The 18,568-nt window shown below is 46.0% G+C and overlaps 1 protein-coding gene across 1 annotated transcript in view; it reads right to left on the reverse strand.

Annotated features, from left to right (window-relative positions):
- Window positions 1–18,568, reverse strand: part of SLX4IP (SLX4 interacting protein) — a 216,969-nt gene that overhangs the window by 5,178 nt on the left and 193,223 nt on the right.

Genomic DNA, 18,568 nt, shown 5'->3' on the forward strand with positions numbered 1-18,568 from the left:
ACAGCACTGGAGCTTCAGCTTCAGCATCAGTCCTTCCAATGAATATTCAGGATTGATTTCCTTTAGGACTGACTGGTTGATATCCTTGCTGTCCAAGGGGCTCTCAAGAGTCTTCTCCAGCACAATTCAAAGGCATCAATTCTTTGGCACTCAGCCTTCTTTATGGTCCAACCCTCACATTCGTACAAGAATATCAAAAAAATCATAGTTTTGACTGTACAGACCTTAATGGGCAGAGTGATGTCTCTGCTTTTTAATACACTGTCTAGGTTTGTTGACCCAAAAGTGTTAGTTTAAAAGTTAAATGACAGAGAGAGAGAGAGGAAGAGAGGGAGAGAGAGAGATTGAGATTTATGTGTGAAACGCTTCTAAACATGCCCTGTAAGTACAGTAGATTTTCCCCTTACAACCACACCCTGTAAAGTGCTGTATTTTCAGAGCTGCACAATTAACATAAGGAGCATGAGTCAGGCTTTGAACAACTCTGTGGGAACCAGAAAGCCTTTTGCTATTAGGAATGATGTAAATTCCCCAAGGCTGGAAGAAGTCCACAATGGAGGGAGACAGGGTCATAAATAACAACAATGGATACTGCACAGACCACAAAACATAAGGCCGTGATACAGACACTCTTCGCATCTCACACTGGATTTAACCGCTGCCTCTATTTATTTATTTTTTAAGCTTAAAGAGCACTCTGCATTTCCTATGGGAACTTCAAAAACACCTCTAAAAAACAGGACAACGGACTCTCATCCCAAATTCTTCTGACAACAATGGAGGAAAATGTCCTCGGAAGAGAAAAACAACAACAACAGCAAGAGTGACAGAAGGAAATGTCCAGCTCAAAAAGTGCAAAGCCTGTGACTTCATATTTTCAAAAAAAGAAAGAAAGAAAAATAAATAAATAAAAAGAAGAAAGAAAAAGGCAAGGCAGGGTCTCCTGCTTACAAATTAAAACCACATTTGGCAATTTGTCAATTTGTCGAAGGAGGCATATTTACATTTGTATGAAGACTGGGTGGGCAGGGGAAAAAAGAGGTTAGACTCCTTCAGCCCTTGAACTGTCAGAGCTCATTAGAAATCTCTCATTCTCACATCTCCAGGGTTATTCACACCCCTTTGTCACCACACTGCAGCCTCCGGTGCCCTGAACACGTACTCTAGAGGAAGCAGCTCTCACCTGGGAACAGGATATCCCATGGGACTCATCCTGATTACTAATGGTGTCTCACATCTGGCATCAAAATGCAACTGTAGCTTATCCAGAGGCAAGACTCTTAAGGCTGTGAAGGTGGCAAGTGCCTCCGGGGCTTACCCAGGTGACCCTGCTTCTTTCCAGATTCTATGTGACTAACGACCCTGACACTATCTGCAAAGAAGACAGACAAACACAACATACTCCAAAAGGCTACTGGTAGGCTGTCCCTGGTGGCTCAGACTCTATCTGCAATACAGGAGACCTGGGTTCAGTCCCTGGGTTGGGAAAATCACCTGGAGGAAGGCATGACAACCCACTCCAGTGTTCTTGCTTGGAGAATCCCCTGGACAGAGGAACCTGGAGGGTTTCAGTCCATGGGGTCAAAAAGAGTCAGACACGACTGAGTGACCAAGCACAGCACAGCACAGGCTATCCAAAGCCCAGAGAGAGCACCCCATGGGGACTCAGGATTTAAGAAACAGGTAAACCAAGAGGATTGCTTTGGGCCATCATCAATCACCGTGATCCCTCACCACTTGGATGCTAGCTTGGAGTCCAGCTAAGGAATACAATGCTGCAACTATGGCCAGCCCCCCCTCTCAATTATTTATCTTTGGTAGTACGTTGAGGATTGTGGTTTTAAAAATTTCCACCCGTGAAAGTGAAAGTGTAAGCCACTCAGTCATGTCTGATTCTTTGTGACCCATGAAATGTAGCCCACCAGGCTCATCTGTCCATGGAATTTGGGTTGGCTTGTAAAGCTGTCCGCATACAGTTTCAGGAAAAAAAAACAAACAGCAGTAGGGCAAGGCTACTGGACCCAGAAGTCTAATTAGGGAGACACCCTCCTCAGCAGCTTGAGCAGCTCATGTGGGTGCCCAGAACAAGTGGTCAGGCCTGCCTCCATCCCTGGGGATGCTCTGGAGACCAGAGAGTGTATGCATATGAAGTTGAGGACAGCCAAAGCCACGTGCTCCACCACGGGTTCAATGCGAAGGCTGAGCAGGTGAATCTGAGTATGGTGGGGTAGGCATTACCTCCAGTGCTGTCCAGTCCAACCTGGGAGACATATTTTAAATTCTTAAATACAAAAGATGACAAAGAAAGTAGCCACCAGAATGAGGCTGTGTTGCAATGTACTGGGTTGGCCCAAAAGTTCATTCAGGTTTTCCCTGAATGAACTTTTGGGCCAACCCAATAGTTAGAAACACTGGTGGATGTTCAAATTACAGAGCAAGTTTAAATCGTGGACAAATCAAGGATTTACTTACTTGAGTACAACTACTTTTGAATAGGATACTGTTGGATTAATGAGGGATGGGGAGTGAAGCTGGACTAAAAAGACATTAAAAATACTCACTCTTAATTTACATCCTCCTCCAGGAGGGCACACAGCACAACTGGGCCTCCCAAAGGCTCTCAGAGGCTTAAAAAAAAAAAAAAAGATTCCTGAGACCCATCCCTGGAAGATCTGGGGTGGGGCTACGAGAGCTATATTTAGGTTCCCAGGTGACTCAAGGACTGCTGATAACACATGGAAATACGATCCTCAGAGCAGAGTGACAGGTACACAGTGTAGAGTTGCTCACTGCGGCAGCATCTGGTAGAGGGTGGCCCAGGTGTATCAGGCCTCAAAATAACCTGAGGAGTTTGTTCAAAAACATGCAGGAGTCTACCCCAGAATCCACTGCATTTTGGGTCTCCAAAGTGGGGTGGGGTGAGGGCATGTGAATTTTAGGTAAGTTTCCCAGTGATCCTGATGCCCGGCAGAGTTACTAAACTCTTGTCCTACAAGGGTGTGAAACTGAAAACTGAGCAGAGTCATCCAGTCGGCACCACTGGACTCAGGGCCAGTCACTGCAGGAGGTCCTTGAGGACCTAGACCTGGAAAGTACATGGACCCACAGAACATGCTCTTCCTCTCATGGGGTCCCCATTCCAGCGGAGAGGACAGCAAGCAGACAGACAGTGTCAGGCGCTGACGGTGTCACGAGGAGAAACATACCTCGAAGGGGTCACTGGGTGGTCAGGGAAGACTGTGGTAGGTACGAAGGACAGCTTTTCCCAGAGATCTGTGTGGAGGGTGGGCCACTTATGAAGAAGAGGGGCAGGGATCAGGGAACAGGGGTGAGGTGCACACATATTGTGTGTAGGTGTGTATGTGTTGATGATGACGGTAAGGCCACTAGAAGATCCCAAGAAAAGTGACTTGGTATTTTGAAAGGATCACCTTGGGTATAATGGAGGGACAAGGGTGGAGGCAGGGAGGCCAGTCATGAGGCTACTGTAATGGTCCATCTGAGGATGACAGGTCTTGGAGGAGGCAGGTGGTGAGAAGTAGTTTGATCGGAAATCAAGGAGACCCAACAGAATGAGCTGATGGACTATATACAAAAAGTGAGAAGAAGGAAAAAAGTTGAGGATAACTCCATGATCTGTGGATGAAGGAAGTTACCCTTTAACCATACAAGAAGTACTGGTTTAAACAGCTGGATGAGGGAAGTTACCCTTTACTAATATAGGAAGTACTGGGGGTGGGGCAGGCTTGGGGAAATGAAACCAAGAAGCCCGTTTTAGGTATGTAGGCTTTAAGAGCTGTCCTGGATGTCTAAATGGAGATGCTGAGCAGGTGGTTAAGCTACAGTTTCCAGAGAGTTCTGTCTGCAGACACCAAGCTGGGAAGTCCACAGAGGTGGTAGGCACTTAAAGGCTTTGTGTGGATGAGCTGCAGGGGGAGTGCCCTTGGGTGAGAAAACAGAGGTTGAGAAGACATGGAGGATTCAGAAAGGAGACTAGGAAGGAATTTTCAGTAAGGAGAGGGAAGAGGCAAGGTAACCTGGTGTCCCTGGAGGCAACAGGAGAAAGGGCTTCATCAACAGTGAAAACCACGTCTAAGCCTGCTGAACATTTAGGACTGAAAAGTCATTAGTAGAGGGTGATTTGACAAAAGTTATTTTTGGTGAAGTGCTGGGACCTAAGTGTACCTGGAAGGGGTTCAAGAGTGAAGCGGAGGCACAGTGGAGACAAGGACTCTCAAGTAGAAATACAACCTGAGCTGCGCAGGTAACTAAATCTCCCAGAGACCCATGAAAAACAGGAAATCGATGACACCAGTTTTCAATAACACACTGTTGTTGTCACTGAGTCATGTTTGACTCTTTTGTCATCCTGCGGACTGTAGCCTGCCAGGCTCCTCTGGTACATGGGATTCTCCAGGCAAGAATACTGCAGTTGATTGCCATTTCCTTCTCCAAGGGATCTTCCCAACCCAGGGATTGAACCCATGTCTCCAGCATTGGCAGGTGGGTTCTGTACCCTTGAGCCACCAAGGAATCCATATGTTATCTTCATAACAAGTGATCAATATACGATTACTGACAGAGTTTACCTTTGTGGACTGCTTTTGAAATCTGGGGTGTATTAGACACTTCCAGTACTTTCTCACTCTCTTAACAGCCAGATGTGGCTGGTGGCCACAGCACTGGCCAGCACAGGTGTGGATGACACCTTTGAGGAGTTCTGCAGTATAGGGGAAGCAGAGACACAGGGTGGTAGCTGTGGGCCAGGTGGGTAATGGAGTTAGGGATGACTCTGGAGCAGGCATATCTGGCCAGAAGTGACCACCCACTACGTGCGAACCTGAAACTGAGTGCCAGGCACTGCTTCTGTGTATTCACCAATGCCACCTTCAAAAGCGTTTGGGGAGACGAGGAGTTTTGTCACTATCACGTCCCACTGGCGGACGAGCAGCATGGCCAAGCGCTGCTCACCTGAGACTGTGGCTTCTGCTGGGAATGTCATGCTGCAGGCCCCCAGGATATCAGTGCCAGCCGAGGGGCACAGAGCCTGAAGGCCATGAGGTCAGGCACTGTGTGGGCACGAGTGTCACAGCCCACACCAGCCACACCGCCCACCTGCTGCCTGGAGCACAGGCCCCCCTCTCAGCCCCAGCTAGATGGTATGACAGAGCCGCCAAATGCTTGTGTCCAGGACTGTAAAACATCCTGCTAGGTATGAAGGCAATAATGGGAGAAGGGGAAGAAAAGACCCTCAGTGTTGTTAAGAACTTTTCTCACAGTAACACTTAATGTAGCAGTATGGTACTCGCAGTCTTTATCTTCTCAGACTTGGATCCATTTTCTCATGGTTTTATATACGAGTTTCTTCGGATTCTGTTTTATTTACTCCCAAATGAAAATAATTAACAACTCAACCAGGATATTTTAGAAGTAGGTAATTCATGGACTAGTAGAACATGCAGCCTAAGTTACAGTCATAACGTGGCTGTCTCTGAATTCCTCATAATCACATCTGCTGAGAATGGAACACCCAGAACCGATCAGACGGGCTCCATGCTCCCGGGATGCGGGGTGGAGCACAGAGGCGAAGGGGACAGAGGCCAAGGAACGGACCCCTTGATGGCTGGTCCCAGAGCCGGTTCCTGAAGCCCCTTAGAGTTGGTTCACGATTGTGTAGGGAATTTAACCGCAGCGAGGTATATGAAGCACACTTTGGAAACTGGAAAGGACTGAACATGTTTTCTTGACGTTGTTGTGAAAGAAAATCTGATGCCTGCACAGACCACATGGGTTTATAAGAAGGTGAAGGATGCTTTCTATCTGTAGGAAGCTTAGGTGATTAAAGTCCTTTTCCCACCCCTCACTGGGGCCTCACTGAGATTGACAGACAGGTTGTGTCCCTATTTGATGGCACGAGGCCCAAGCGGCTAAGTGTCTCGAGCCACACATCTAGCTGGGCCAGGACTGAGGAAGAAGGCCTGGTCCCCTACAGCACCCTCCCCATGTGCCCGGGGTCATCTGCTGTCCTGGTCACTATGTCACTGTGGTGTCCAGACAGGCCCTTTGTCTTCTCTGAGCATCAGTTTCCTCATCTACTTTTTTTTTTTAAGTGGGGGGATAATGATAGTTACACAGTGGGCACTCACCATCTCCTGGAAATGGATTTCTCTCTTAGGGAATCATGTCCCCAAGGTCCTTCTAATGTCCAGGCATTTCAGGAGGTCTCGTGTCCAAGCCTGACTCCAGAGGTGGGTCTGTGACCCAGGCCAGGCCAGTCGAGTCCAGAATTTGTGAGCCTCAGAGAGACACATGGACTGCTGGGGCCTGCTCTCTTCTGCCATGAACCTGGAGCCACCAGGACCACTACCACACACAGGCTGAGCATGTGTCAAACAGTGTGGAAGGCAGACCCAATGGATTGTGAGAAACAGTCCTGATGAAAGTCTGTGCCTCTGATCAACATACTCACAGTGTGGGCTTTTGAGGCACACGAGCCAAAAACCTTCCTTTTTTTCCTAACATTTAGTTAGCCTTCCTGTTCTTTGAAAACTAAAAGGTTTAAGGCTGATATAATCTCTTCTTGGGTTTGCTGCACAGAACAAGCTATTGTATGCAACAGCCCTTCACAAACAATAAAAGTCTTTTGCAAACAATTAAAAGCAGAGCAGGGACTTCCCTGTTGGTCCAGAGGTCAAGAATCCACCTGCCAATGCAGGGGACAGGGGCTGGATCCCTGGTCCAGGAAGATTCCACATGCGAAGGGGTAATGAAGCCTGTATGCTACAGTTACTTAGCCTGCATGCCTAGAGCCCATGCTCTGCAACAAGAGTAGACACTGCAATGAGAAGCTCACGGACTACAACGAGAGGCGAGCCCCCACTCACTGCAACACGAGAAAGCCTGTGCATAGCCATTAAGAACCAGTACAGCCAAAAATAAATTTTAAAAATTTCTTTTAAAAAGCAAAGCAAAAGTTATATCTTATTAGCTTATTTGGGGGGGCAAATACTAATATTAAAGTAATAAACAAACTACTTTCAGTTTTTCATGACTTTACAATAATAAAAGCACAAAGGAAAGTTATTCTTGTGTGATGCCTGATGAATTCCAAGTAGCCCAAGTAGAGCGTGAACTACGACAATGACTACAGCCTTGGACTACGATGCAACACGGCCATGTAGAAGCAATGGTCCTAAAATGAGGAAGAGGTCTGTCTCTCCCAAATTTCACTTCTAAATTTTCTTACATTATTTGATATTTAATAAGTGAAGGCAGTGAAAAGGAAAAATCAGGTGGGATGGAGCAGTCATCAACAATGAAAAGAAACACAGGAATAGACATGGGTGCATTGACTCACTGGAACCACAGCAAACACAGGGAAATGAAGAGCAAAGTGTTATCTTCTGGATCCCACTGTGGCCAGCAGATGCTTTCTTTACATGTGATAATGGTGGAGGGCAGCTGTCCTGAGACGCTATAGAGAGAAGCACTTGGAGAGGGACCAGTCCTCCTGGGATGCCCCCCTGGCAGACACGCCCTCCTCCATCTCAGAGATGAGGACACTGACGACCATGAGGCCTTGTCATCAGCCTAGTTCCCACTGTGAGCGGGAAGCCTTTCTGCTTCAGCAGGCTCCTCTGGCCCCTGGTCCCTCTGCTTCTCTACCCTCACAAGAAAGGACACGTCTCTAAGGGGAAGAGGAGCACACGTTTGCTGATGATGTTGCCACTTGGGTTAACAGCAGACCCCCTAGCATTTTTTTAAAAAAATTTTAAATACTTTTTAAAAGTTCTCATGTCTTCTGAATTAATGACTATGAAGCTATCTTGTACAGACCTTTGGGAGTACCAATAAAATAGCTGCAAAGAATGCTAACCTGAAAATGAAATTAGTGAAAAAAAATCAAGGAAGTGATCTTGCAGGCAGTACACATTTCATAGGGATTTTCCAGTTTATACTTATCTAACCCTCGAGAGCCTAACGATAAATCCTAAACAACCTGGGGCCTTAGAGTTGAGTCTCTGGTGCCACACAAGTGTGACAAAATTTGGACGCTCGAGAAAATATGTAGGTTTGCAATCAGTGCTTCTTAAGAAGGGAGGGTGCTCATCGAGCACTCTGAAAACTAAAGGAGAGCTGTTATAGTTTCGCCAGAAAAACATAAAAATTCATCAGATCAGATCAGATCAGTCGCTCAGTCGTGTCCGACTCTTTGCAACCCCATGAATCGCAGCATGCCAGGCCTCCCTGTCCATCACCAACTCCCGGAGTTCACTCAGACTCACGTCCATCGAGTCAGCGATGCCATCCAGCCGTCTCATCCTCTGTCATCCCCTTCTCCTCTTGCCCCCAATCCCTCCCAGCATCAGAGTCCTTTCCAACGAGTCAACTCTTCGCATGAGGTGGCCAAAGTACTGGAGTTTCAGCTTTAGCATCATTCCTTCCAAAGAAATCCCAGGGTTGATCTCCTTTAGAATGGACTGGTTGGATCTCCTTGCAGTCCAAGGGACTCTCAAGAGTCTTCTCCAACATCACAGTTCAAAAGCATCAATTCTTCGGCGCTCAGCCTTCTTCACAGTCCAACTCTCACATCCATACGTGACCACAGGAAAAACCATAGCCTTGACTAGACGAACCTTTGTTGGCAAAGTAATGTCTCTGCTTTTGAATATGCTATCTAGGTTGGTCATAACTTTCCTTCCAAGGAGTAAACGTCTTTTAATTTCATGGGTACAATCACCATCTGCAGTGATTTTGGAGCCCAAGAAAATAAAGTCTGACACTGTTTCCACTGTTTCCCTACCTATTTCCCATGAAGTGATGGGACCAGATGCCATGATCTTCGTTTTCTGAATGTTGAGCTTTAAGCCAACGTTTTCACTCTCCACTTTCACCTTCATGAAGAGGCTCTTTAGTTCCTCTTCACTTTCTGCCATAAGGGTGGTGTCATCTGCATATCTGAGGTTATTGATATTTCTCCCGGCAATCTTGATTCCAGCTTGTGTTTCTTCCAGTCCAGCGTTTCTCCTGCATATAAGTTAAATGACCAGGGTGACAATATACAGCCTTGACGTACTCCTTTTCCTATTTGGAACCAGTCTGTTGTTCCATGTCCAGTTCTAACTGTTGCTTCCTGACCTGCATACAAATTTCTCAAAAGGCAGATCAGGTGGTCTGGTATTCCCATCTCTTCCAGAATTTTCCACAGTTGATTGTGATCCACACAGTCAAAGGCTTTGGCATAGTCAATAAAGCAGAAATAGATGTTTTTGTGGAACTCTCTTGCTTTTTCCATGATCCAGCGGATGTTGGCAATTTGATCTCTGGTTCCGCTGCCTTTTCTAAAACCAGATTGAGCATCAGGAAGTTCACATTTCACATATTGCTGAAGCCTGGCTTGGAGAATTTTAAGCATTACTTTACTAGCGTGTGGCTGTGACGGGCGTGCTAAAGAGCAGGCGGCTGCGACGGGTGCGCGAAAGCCCAGGCGGCTGCGACGGGTGCGCTAAGCGCGGCTGAGAGGAGTTACCCCATGTCTGAGGTCAGGGGCAGCGGCCGACAGTGCCAGACTGTGACGGCGCAGGAACGGCCGAGAGGAGCTACCCCACGTCCAAGGTCGGGGCGGGGGGGGCGGTGCCCGAGAGGAGATATCCAGCGTCTGAGGTCAGGGGCGGCGACAAGAGGAGTTACCCCGCGTCCGAGGTCAGGGGCAGCGGCTGGGAGGAGATACCCCACGCCCCTAAGCCCGAGGCTAGGGGCGGCGGGCGGGAGGAGATACCCCACGCCCCTAAGCCCGAGGCCAGGGGCAGCAGCTGGGAGGAGCAACCCCATGCCAGAGGCCAGGGGCAGTGACCAGGAGGACCAACCCCACGCCGTGGCTGCGTGGGCACACGAGGGCCTAGAGGAGCTATCCTACGTTGAAGGTCAGGAAGGGCGGCGGTGAGGAGATACCCCTCATCCAAGGTAAGGAGCATTGGCTGCGCTTTGCTGGAGCAGCTGTGAAGAGATACCCCACGCCCAAGGTAAGAGAAACCCAAGTAAGATGGTAGGTGTTGCAAGAGGGCATCAGAGGGCAGACACACTGAAACCATACTCACAGAAAACTAGTCAATCTAATCACACTAGGACCGCAGCCTTGTCTAACTCAATGAAACTAAGCCATGCACGTGGGGCAACCCAAGGTGGGCAGGTCATGGTGGAGACATCTGACAGAATGTGGTCCACTGGAGAAGGGAATGGCAAACCACTTCAGTATTCTTGCCTTGAGAACCCCATGAACAGTATGAAAAGGCAAAATGGTAGGATACTGAAAGAGAAACTCCCCAGGTCAGTAGGTGCCCAATATGCTACTGAAGATCAGTGGAGAAATAACTCCAGACAGAATGATGGGATGGAGCCAAAGTAAAAACAATACCCAGCTGTGGATGTGACTGGTGATAGAAGCAAGGTCCGATGCTGTAAAGAGCAATATTGCATAGGAACCTGGAATGTCAGGTCCATGAATCAAGGCAAATTGGAAGTGGTCAAACAAGAGATGGCAAGAGTGAATGTCGACATTCTAGGAATCAGCGAACTGAAATGGACTGGAATGGGTGAATTTAACTCAGATGGCCATTATATCTACTACTGTGGGCAGGAATCCCTCAGAAGAAATGGAGTAGCCATCATGGTCAACAAAAGAGTCCGAAATGCAGTACTTGGATGCAATCTCAAAAACGACAGAATGATCTCTGTTCGTTTCCAAGGTAAACCATTCAATATCACAGTAATCCAAGTCTATGCCCCAACCAGTAACGCTGAAGAAGCTGAAGTTGAATGGTTCTATGAAGACCTACAAGACCTTTTAGAACTAACACCCAAAAAAGATGTCCTTTTCATTATAGGGGACTGGAATGCAAAAGTAGGAAGTCAAGAAACACCTGGAGTAACAGGCAAATTTGGCCTTGGAATATGGAATGAAGCAGGGCAAAGACTAATAGAGTTTTGCCAAGAAAATGCACTGGTCATAAAAATTCATATCCCCCTTTAAAAAAAAATTCAGATGATTCATGAATCAGAGGTTAATAATGCCCAGTTTAAAAGTTGAAGGGAAACAGCTGTGAAAAATAGAAACTTAATGGCAATCACCCCGGCAGAACTACCCTACCTCTTATTCAAAAATACCTTCCCGCACAGAAGCCTGGGGCTGCAAACTGCCAGCACCCGCAGGAAGGTCACCAGTCCTTCATTGGTGGTGGTTATCTTTACCCTAGCGTCTCCTGTGGCCGAGCAGGTGGGTCTGGACAGGATGGGAGAGGAAAGAGGTGAGGAAACGCTCAGGACAGCGGGCGGGTGGCAGGCCTGGCCAGCGAGGCCCACTACAAGCCTGGCTGTTGGTGGGAAAGAGGCGTGAGAGCCTGAGCAAAGCCATTAGATGACTGTCTCATTTCACAATTCTGCTCAGAGCTGGCCCTCTGCCCAGGGATACAGAAGGAACAGCTCTTCCCATCTCCCTCGAACAGACAGTGAGACCCCCTTTCCAAGTCTCCAATCTCATGATAGCAACGGCTTCTGTGGACAAGTCTGGGAACCTCGCCCCACATACAGCCTTGCTTGCTTGGGAAAGGAAGCACCGAATTCTAAATCATCTGTTTACTAATGAACGTTCCCGACAGGATCCCCTTGCACGTCGTCTCGGTCTGTGCTCTCTCACAGTGGGTGTTCTAGGGGCTGTGTGCACTTTTAGGAACCCAGCCTGAAAAATCTGCTGTTTCCCAACTCCTCTGCACCTTAGAGCAGTGGCCAGGTCCTTCCTCCAAAGCAGCGTCTCACTGGGAGTCTACTGGCAGCTACTGGAAAGAAAGGCATTTTAAGTGGGTGGTCTCTTCTCTCCCTCCTCCCCCTGTGGATGGTGGTGAGCAGAGCTCCCACAGGAGGTCACAAGTTTATGCTTTTGCTGTGTCCCTCTGTCCATCACCGACTTGCTGGCTAAACGAGGATGTGTCACTTAACTCTCTGGTACGTTAGTTTTTATAGCAGCAAAATGATGCTGGGTTGGCAAATGAGATGAAAAATAAGAACTGAGCTTCTTCAGAAGCTCACTAGCACAGAGGGTAAGGTGTTTAGCTCTTTGCTAATCTGGTATTGTTGTTGTTCAGTCGCTAAGTTATGTCTGATTCTTTGTGACCCCATGGACTGACTACAGCATGCTAGGCTTCCCAGTCCTTCACTATCTCCCAGAACTTGCACAAACTCATGTCCATCAAGTTGATGATGCCATCCAACCATCTCATCCTCTGTCATTCCCTTCTCCTGTGCTCAATCTTTCCCAGCATCAGGGTCTTTCCCACTGAATCAGCTCTTTGCATCAGATGGCCAAAGTATTGGAGCTTCGGTTTCATCATCAGTCCTTCCAATGGATATTCAGGGTTGATTTCCTTTAGGATTAACTGATTTTATCTCCTTGGTGTCTAAGGGACTCTCAACAACCCTGTCCAACACCACAGTTTGAGAGCATCAACCTTTGGGTGCTCAGCCTTCTTTATGGCTCAACTATCACATCCATACATGACTCCTAGAAAAACCATAGCTTTGACTATATGGACTTTTGTTGGTAAAGTAATGTCTCTGCCTTTTAATACGCTGTCTAGGTTTGTCATAGCTTTGCTTCAAGGAGTAAGCGTCTTTTAATTTCATCTAGCATTAATGGCACTTAAATGAGCTCTTCTTCAGGTTAAGAATAGGAAGAATGGTGGACGGGAATGATGAGATGATGATGGTGATGATAATTACTACTGCATCAGCACTTTAGAATTTACAAGACACTTTTATATTCATCGTTTCACTTGCATGGCAGGCATCACTTTTACTTCTTTTTTTTTTGACTGCCTGGGTCTTTGTTGCAGCACGCAGGCTTCTTCAGTTGTGCCACCAGGGCTCAGTAGTTGTAGGGCACAGTCTTAGTTGCCCTAAGGCATATGGGATCTCAGTTCCCCGACCAGGGATTGAACCTGAGTCCCCTGCACTGGAAGGAGGATTCTAACACTGGACCAGGGAAGTCCCGGGCATCATTTTACTTCTGCTTAACAAATCCCAAGAAGCCAAATGCTTTGTCCAAGGTCATCAAGTGAGCGAGGGGAGAGGTGGTGGTCAAAGTCAGGTCCCCATTTCACTTGTTTTATTCCCTGTCATGTTTTTCCTAAGTCAATCAATCATCTAAGTGGTCATCAAAGGGAGACAATAGGTTTCTCAGAAGGAAAGGTACATGATGGGGCAAAGGCACAAAGGATCAGGGGGCATAGACACAGCCTATTCTAACTACCCTTTTGATCTTCCCCATTCTATCTACCCTCTCTAACTATTCTAACCAAGCCAATTTCTACGCTAAATTATCTATCCTTCCTGTTCTAACTCGGCCAAGGGCAGATTCCTTTGGAGGGCTGGAAATAGGGGACAGGAGACAACTCATTAACAAACACTGCTGGCTAACTGTTTGGGAGAATTTTATTATTAGGAAAGGAGAACAAAAGATCAGGCTACTGGAACATACAAGCAAAGGATAGCCCTGCCCTGTCGCTAAGTCGTGTCTGACTCTTTGCGAAACCATGGACTGTAGCCTACCAGGCTCCTCTGTCCATGGGATTTTGCAGGCAATAGTACTGGAGTGGATTGCCATTTCCTTCTCCAGGGGATCTTCCCAACTCAGGGATCGAACCCGGGTCTCCCGCATTGTAGACAGACGCTTTACCGTCTGAGCCACCAGGGAAGTCCCATACCAACAAAGGATAGCTCATCTTTAAAAAAAAAATGATATTCCATGAGAAAAAGCTTTCTTATGGTCTCTGTCATTGTCTAAAAAAACTATTGTAGACAGACCAGACCAACCAAGAGCATCTTCATCCCCCAACACACAGCATTTCCATTAGGATCATTCCCTTGCCAATCCACAGAAGCGCAGGACAGGTGTGTGATGGATGCTGCTATAGTTCCCATCCTTATCCGGCCCATCCACAGGCCCTGTCGAGGACACAGACATCTACCAAGCAGCAAAAATGACATGTGATTGAAAAGAAAATGATAAACTCACTGAAAGTTATTTTCCTTACTATGTAAGAAGTTTTTATATAGTAAGAAGTTTGTGAAATACAAAAATACCAATAGAAAAATGGACATAAACACACAATTCACAAATGAATGGGTCCTGTTAACTAAATACAGACCAACCTCAGTTATCAAGTATGAAGTATAGAGGAGTGCAGACTAGGTCATTAACAGAAGCTATCTTTGGGTTGGGAGTTATGGGTAATTTTTACTTTCTTTGTATATGTTTTGATTCTGAAATTTTTTGTACAGTGAACATGTACAATTTTGGTAAGCTGTTATTAAGTAAAAAACCAACTTCAAAACACTGTGGGAAATGTGAAATATGGAAATTACCTCTTCCCACTCAAGGAAAATTTCCTAGTGCTACATGAATCTCTTGTTAATGGCTTCCATATAATTTACCACTAGCACTGTTTAGGAAATACAAGAAGAAGAATGGATTCTTAAAGTCTATGATACAGTAAGAAAAACATAGAAAAATCATCCACTACTTATTAATTTTTTGGTATTAAAAAAGAGTTCCTTTCTTGAATGATCTGTTTTAAACTTATATGGAAGTTTGCTCATGAAAGTTAAAGAATTCTGTTGTTGGGTTATGAAGTTAGTACACAAATTCTTTTATTTCTTCTATAAGGAGATCAAACTAGTCAATCCTAAAGGAAATCAATCCTGAATATTCATTTGGAAGGACTGATGCTGAAGCTGAAGCTCCAATACTTTGGCCACCTGATGCGAAGAGCTGATTCACTGGAAAAGACCCTGATTGCTGGGAAAGATTGAAGGCAGAAGAAGGGGACGACATGGATGGCATCACTGACTCGATGGACATGAGTCTGAGCAAATTCCAGGAGATAGTGAAGGACAGGGAAGCCTGGCATGCTGCAGTCTACGGGGTCACAAAGAGTTGGACATGACTTAGTGATTGAACATCAACAACAAAAAATTCAGGACTAAAATGTTTCAATTTCTATTTATCTTTCCTAAGATTAAAATATAATCCTCCCCTGAATTTTTTTTCCAATCTCAACTTTTAAAGCTACAAGTCAAGTGCTCTTTTGTGTAAAATTATTTTGTGATTTTTATTTAGATGTATTTTCATCCACTTTTTCTGGTAGAAACAGTGTGAGAAAGGATTTTTGATATACTCAGATACTCTCTCCCTTGACTGACAGGAGGACTAAGGCCCACCGAGGTTCAGTTACTCACAACTGAGAAATAGGACAGCCAGGCTAAAAATAACCCAGGCAAGGGCAGTTTATTGCTTCTTTAGACTCATTTTCACTTCAATTTTATACTCATAAACTAGATGGAGTGTTCTTTAAGATTGAACGATAGTTTAGTGCTTAACTATTGTCCCTTGTCGGGCATGCCAGCAACCCTTCCACTGAGAGGATGCTCTGGCGAGGGGTAGTGCTTTCTGAAGACTCCTGGCAGATGCTTTCACAGCTTGGTCACATGTCAAAGGAAGGTGAGGAAGACAGCCTAAACATCTTAGCGCCCACATCTACTTTTCTGCAGCACTAGTATTAAACACCATTTTTAAATTTCCCAAAGAATCACAGGTTTTTACAGCTTAGGTTTAAAAGAAAATAAGACTTTTGAACTTTCCTTCTGAATTGTAGAGAGGGGCCAAATGAACCATTAAGGTACAGAATGGATACGCCTTAAAAAAAAAGGGAGGCTCTACCTAAATTAAAATTTTTGGGTCGCCAGATCACCTTCACAGCCCTTGATCTGCAAGACTGTAAGCTCCTTGAGGGCAAGAATGATTTCTTTCTTTTTCTTTGTTTCCGCAGTGCCTGCCAGAGTTCCTGGCACAGAGTCAGCACTCAGCAAATTATGTTAGAATGTGATGGTAAGAACAGATGGGAAGGGCCACCAGAGACTAGGAGTGGCTGTAACCAACGCTCTGTGAGACAGCAGCTTTGTGCTGACTCTGAAATGTCCCAGATCCAGATGGGTCTGTGATTATTTACACAATAAACTTATTACTTTGGAAAGTAAAGTTATGGCTTCAGTTATTATTGGTTATTTCCCTTAATAAAGGAATAATAAAAATGAGAAATAATTTTGACTTTCCCAAAGGTTCCCAGGCTTTACATCAGAGAAAGCAGTCTTGACACAGGGACTTGGGTTTGTAAATATGCAAGACAACATTGCTGAGCTTCCTGCTGTTCATATTTTTAAGAAAAAGAAGGTGGGGGAAAAGCAAAACTTTGAAACTAAAGGTAAAAACTGCAAAAGGACCCACTTCTAGCAATAGTTCCAAAACTGAGACTATAAGGGCTTCGAGATTTCTTATGAGAAACTGTAGTAAGAAAAATACAGTGACTCATCCCGTAATCATGCCCTTTCTTCCCAAAGTACACAGCACGATTCCCACATCCCTGGCACAAGGGCACTCGGGACAGAGCTATTGCAACACGGAGCGCCTCCCCGCATGGGGCCCTCGTGCAGGGCGGGAGACAGACCTTCCCAGTGCTGGGCAGCGGCGTGGCTGCACTCACTCGGCCCCCAAAGATGGGGCGCTCCCTGGGTGCTCCTTCGTCTGGCACGGCTGCTCTCTTGGGCTGCCCTGCATCCAGGCGGAGCAGCTCTGAACAGACGCTCCCAGGTTTTCCAGCCAGTCATCACTTCAACACTGAAGATCCGATAGGAAAAGAGGAAAGGGGTAGGAGGAAGCAACCTCTACTTGGGGCCACAGCACAAGTAAGGCGGCCAGGCTCTGCCCGGTGCCCACTCTCCCCCGCCACTTCTGCAGCTGGGGAAGAGGGAGCGAAGTCAACAGTTACCGGACAAATGATTGATGTTCTTCCCCAAAACGGCTCCAATACGCCAGTCAGGAAGCCCACTCCCAGGCCTCCCCTAGTTCCTGGAAAGTAACTACTGAGAGAAACGAGATGGATCTGGCCCTGGGGCGAGTGTCCCTGTGAACGGATAAAATGATCCAAAGCTTTAAGGGACAAAGGAAGTTCAAGGGCTAGTCAGAGGAGGGCCAGACCCCACAGGCGTCTACCAGCAGGAGGCCATCCTGGCAGGGAAAGGTGTTCTTTGATCTTCACGTAGCCGGGACGGGACGGGAGGGCTCTGCAGAGGCCAAGCGTCAGGGAGGACTGACTCGGAGGCACCTGGGACGGAAGGACTAGGGTCTTGGCTGGATGGGGCATTTGTGGGTGACAGGGCCCCCTGCTTGACTTGGGTGTGCTATTATTCCTGGAGCAGGCGCTGAAAGGAAACGGGGGACAGGACCATGAGGAGGGGCTGCACAGGTGGGGTGGACACACAGAGAGGGGCTCGGAGGTGCCAGGGATTGAAGCTGCCCCGTCAGTGCCCAGCATTAGCTGACCGAGGGAAGTGTGCATGTGAAGGATGGTCAGAGGTGGGGACAAGGGAAGCTGAAGGCTGACCACAGCTAAAGGGAAGCATGCAAAACAGTGAAAAAGCCTCAAGATGGAAATGGCACTTTTCTCATAAGCTGACTTGGTGAGCTACCAGTGTTATCCCTGGATATCAGAACATTTCGAAGATAAGAAAACGGAACTGGCTTGTGCAAAACGCTCAGACCAGTCAACTTTTCATAATGAAAATTCTTCACATTTAGGAAGTCCTCCAGATTATAAGATTTATATGACAGCAGCTATAGAAAGCTTACATCTGTACAAATACCAGTGCCCCTAAGGAGGATGATATTTCATTTGTATGGAGATGTTGTAACTCATCCTTAATAATTTAAAATATTAAGTATTAATATTACATGTCATACAAGATCTAATTTTTTCTGTATTCTATCTGAAAACAGTAATACTTTGTGGTACAATTGTCTTCTCGAACCACAAATCACTGTTTTCATTGGTCTGAGAATCAGTTAAGCTATATTACATTACAGTTGTTTGCCAGCAGCATTATTACTTTAGTATTTGTTAATTTACTAAAATAATTCAACATTCTAGAAATGCTTCTGAAATAAACTTTTAACACTTGTCACTAGATGTGCTTCATTTATTGCACTTAATGTGTATACTTAAGAGTTTAGCTGCTAGATGGAATAAGTGCCTCATTGCATTTTCTGAAGGGCTCACCTGTTCTGGACAAAGGTATCTAAATTTAAATATGAATCCTCAGAAGACTCTTCTTGGGTCTCTGTTCAGCCTTCTAGTCTCTAAAACACTTTTCTTATGTATTTATTTAAGATGAGATAAGAAGCTGGTTTTGGACCATGAGGGCCAAATTTCAAATGGATTAAAAGATAACAAACATAAGGGGTAATCTAATATCCCCACAAATTATTTTAGAAGCATAATAATCATGACATATATCATGTCCAGGTTCAAGGTCTGCTAGACGCTTTTTCCTTTTTGTTAAAGTTTCAAGTCACAAGTCCAAAAATATGAAAAACAAAAATTGGTACAGAGGTAAGCTCAGACAGATTGGGCTGTGACTGCAGCAAGACACACACACACACACCCCACGGAGACTCTCAAATGTA

Source organism: Bos mutus, chromosome 13 (assembly GCF_027580195.1).
Source record: "Bos mutus isolate GX-2022 chromosome 13, NWIPB_WYAK_1.1, whole genome shotgun sequence".
Classification (NCBI taxonomy): Eukaryota; Metazoa; Chordata; class Mammalia; order Artiodactyla; family Bovidae; genus Bos; species Bos mutus.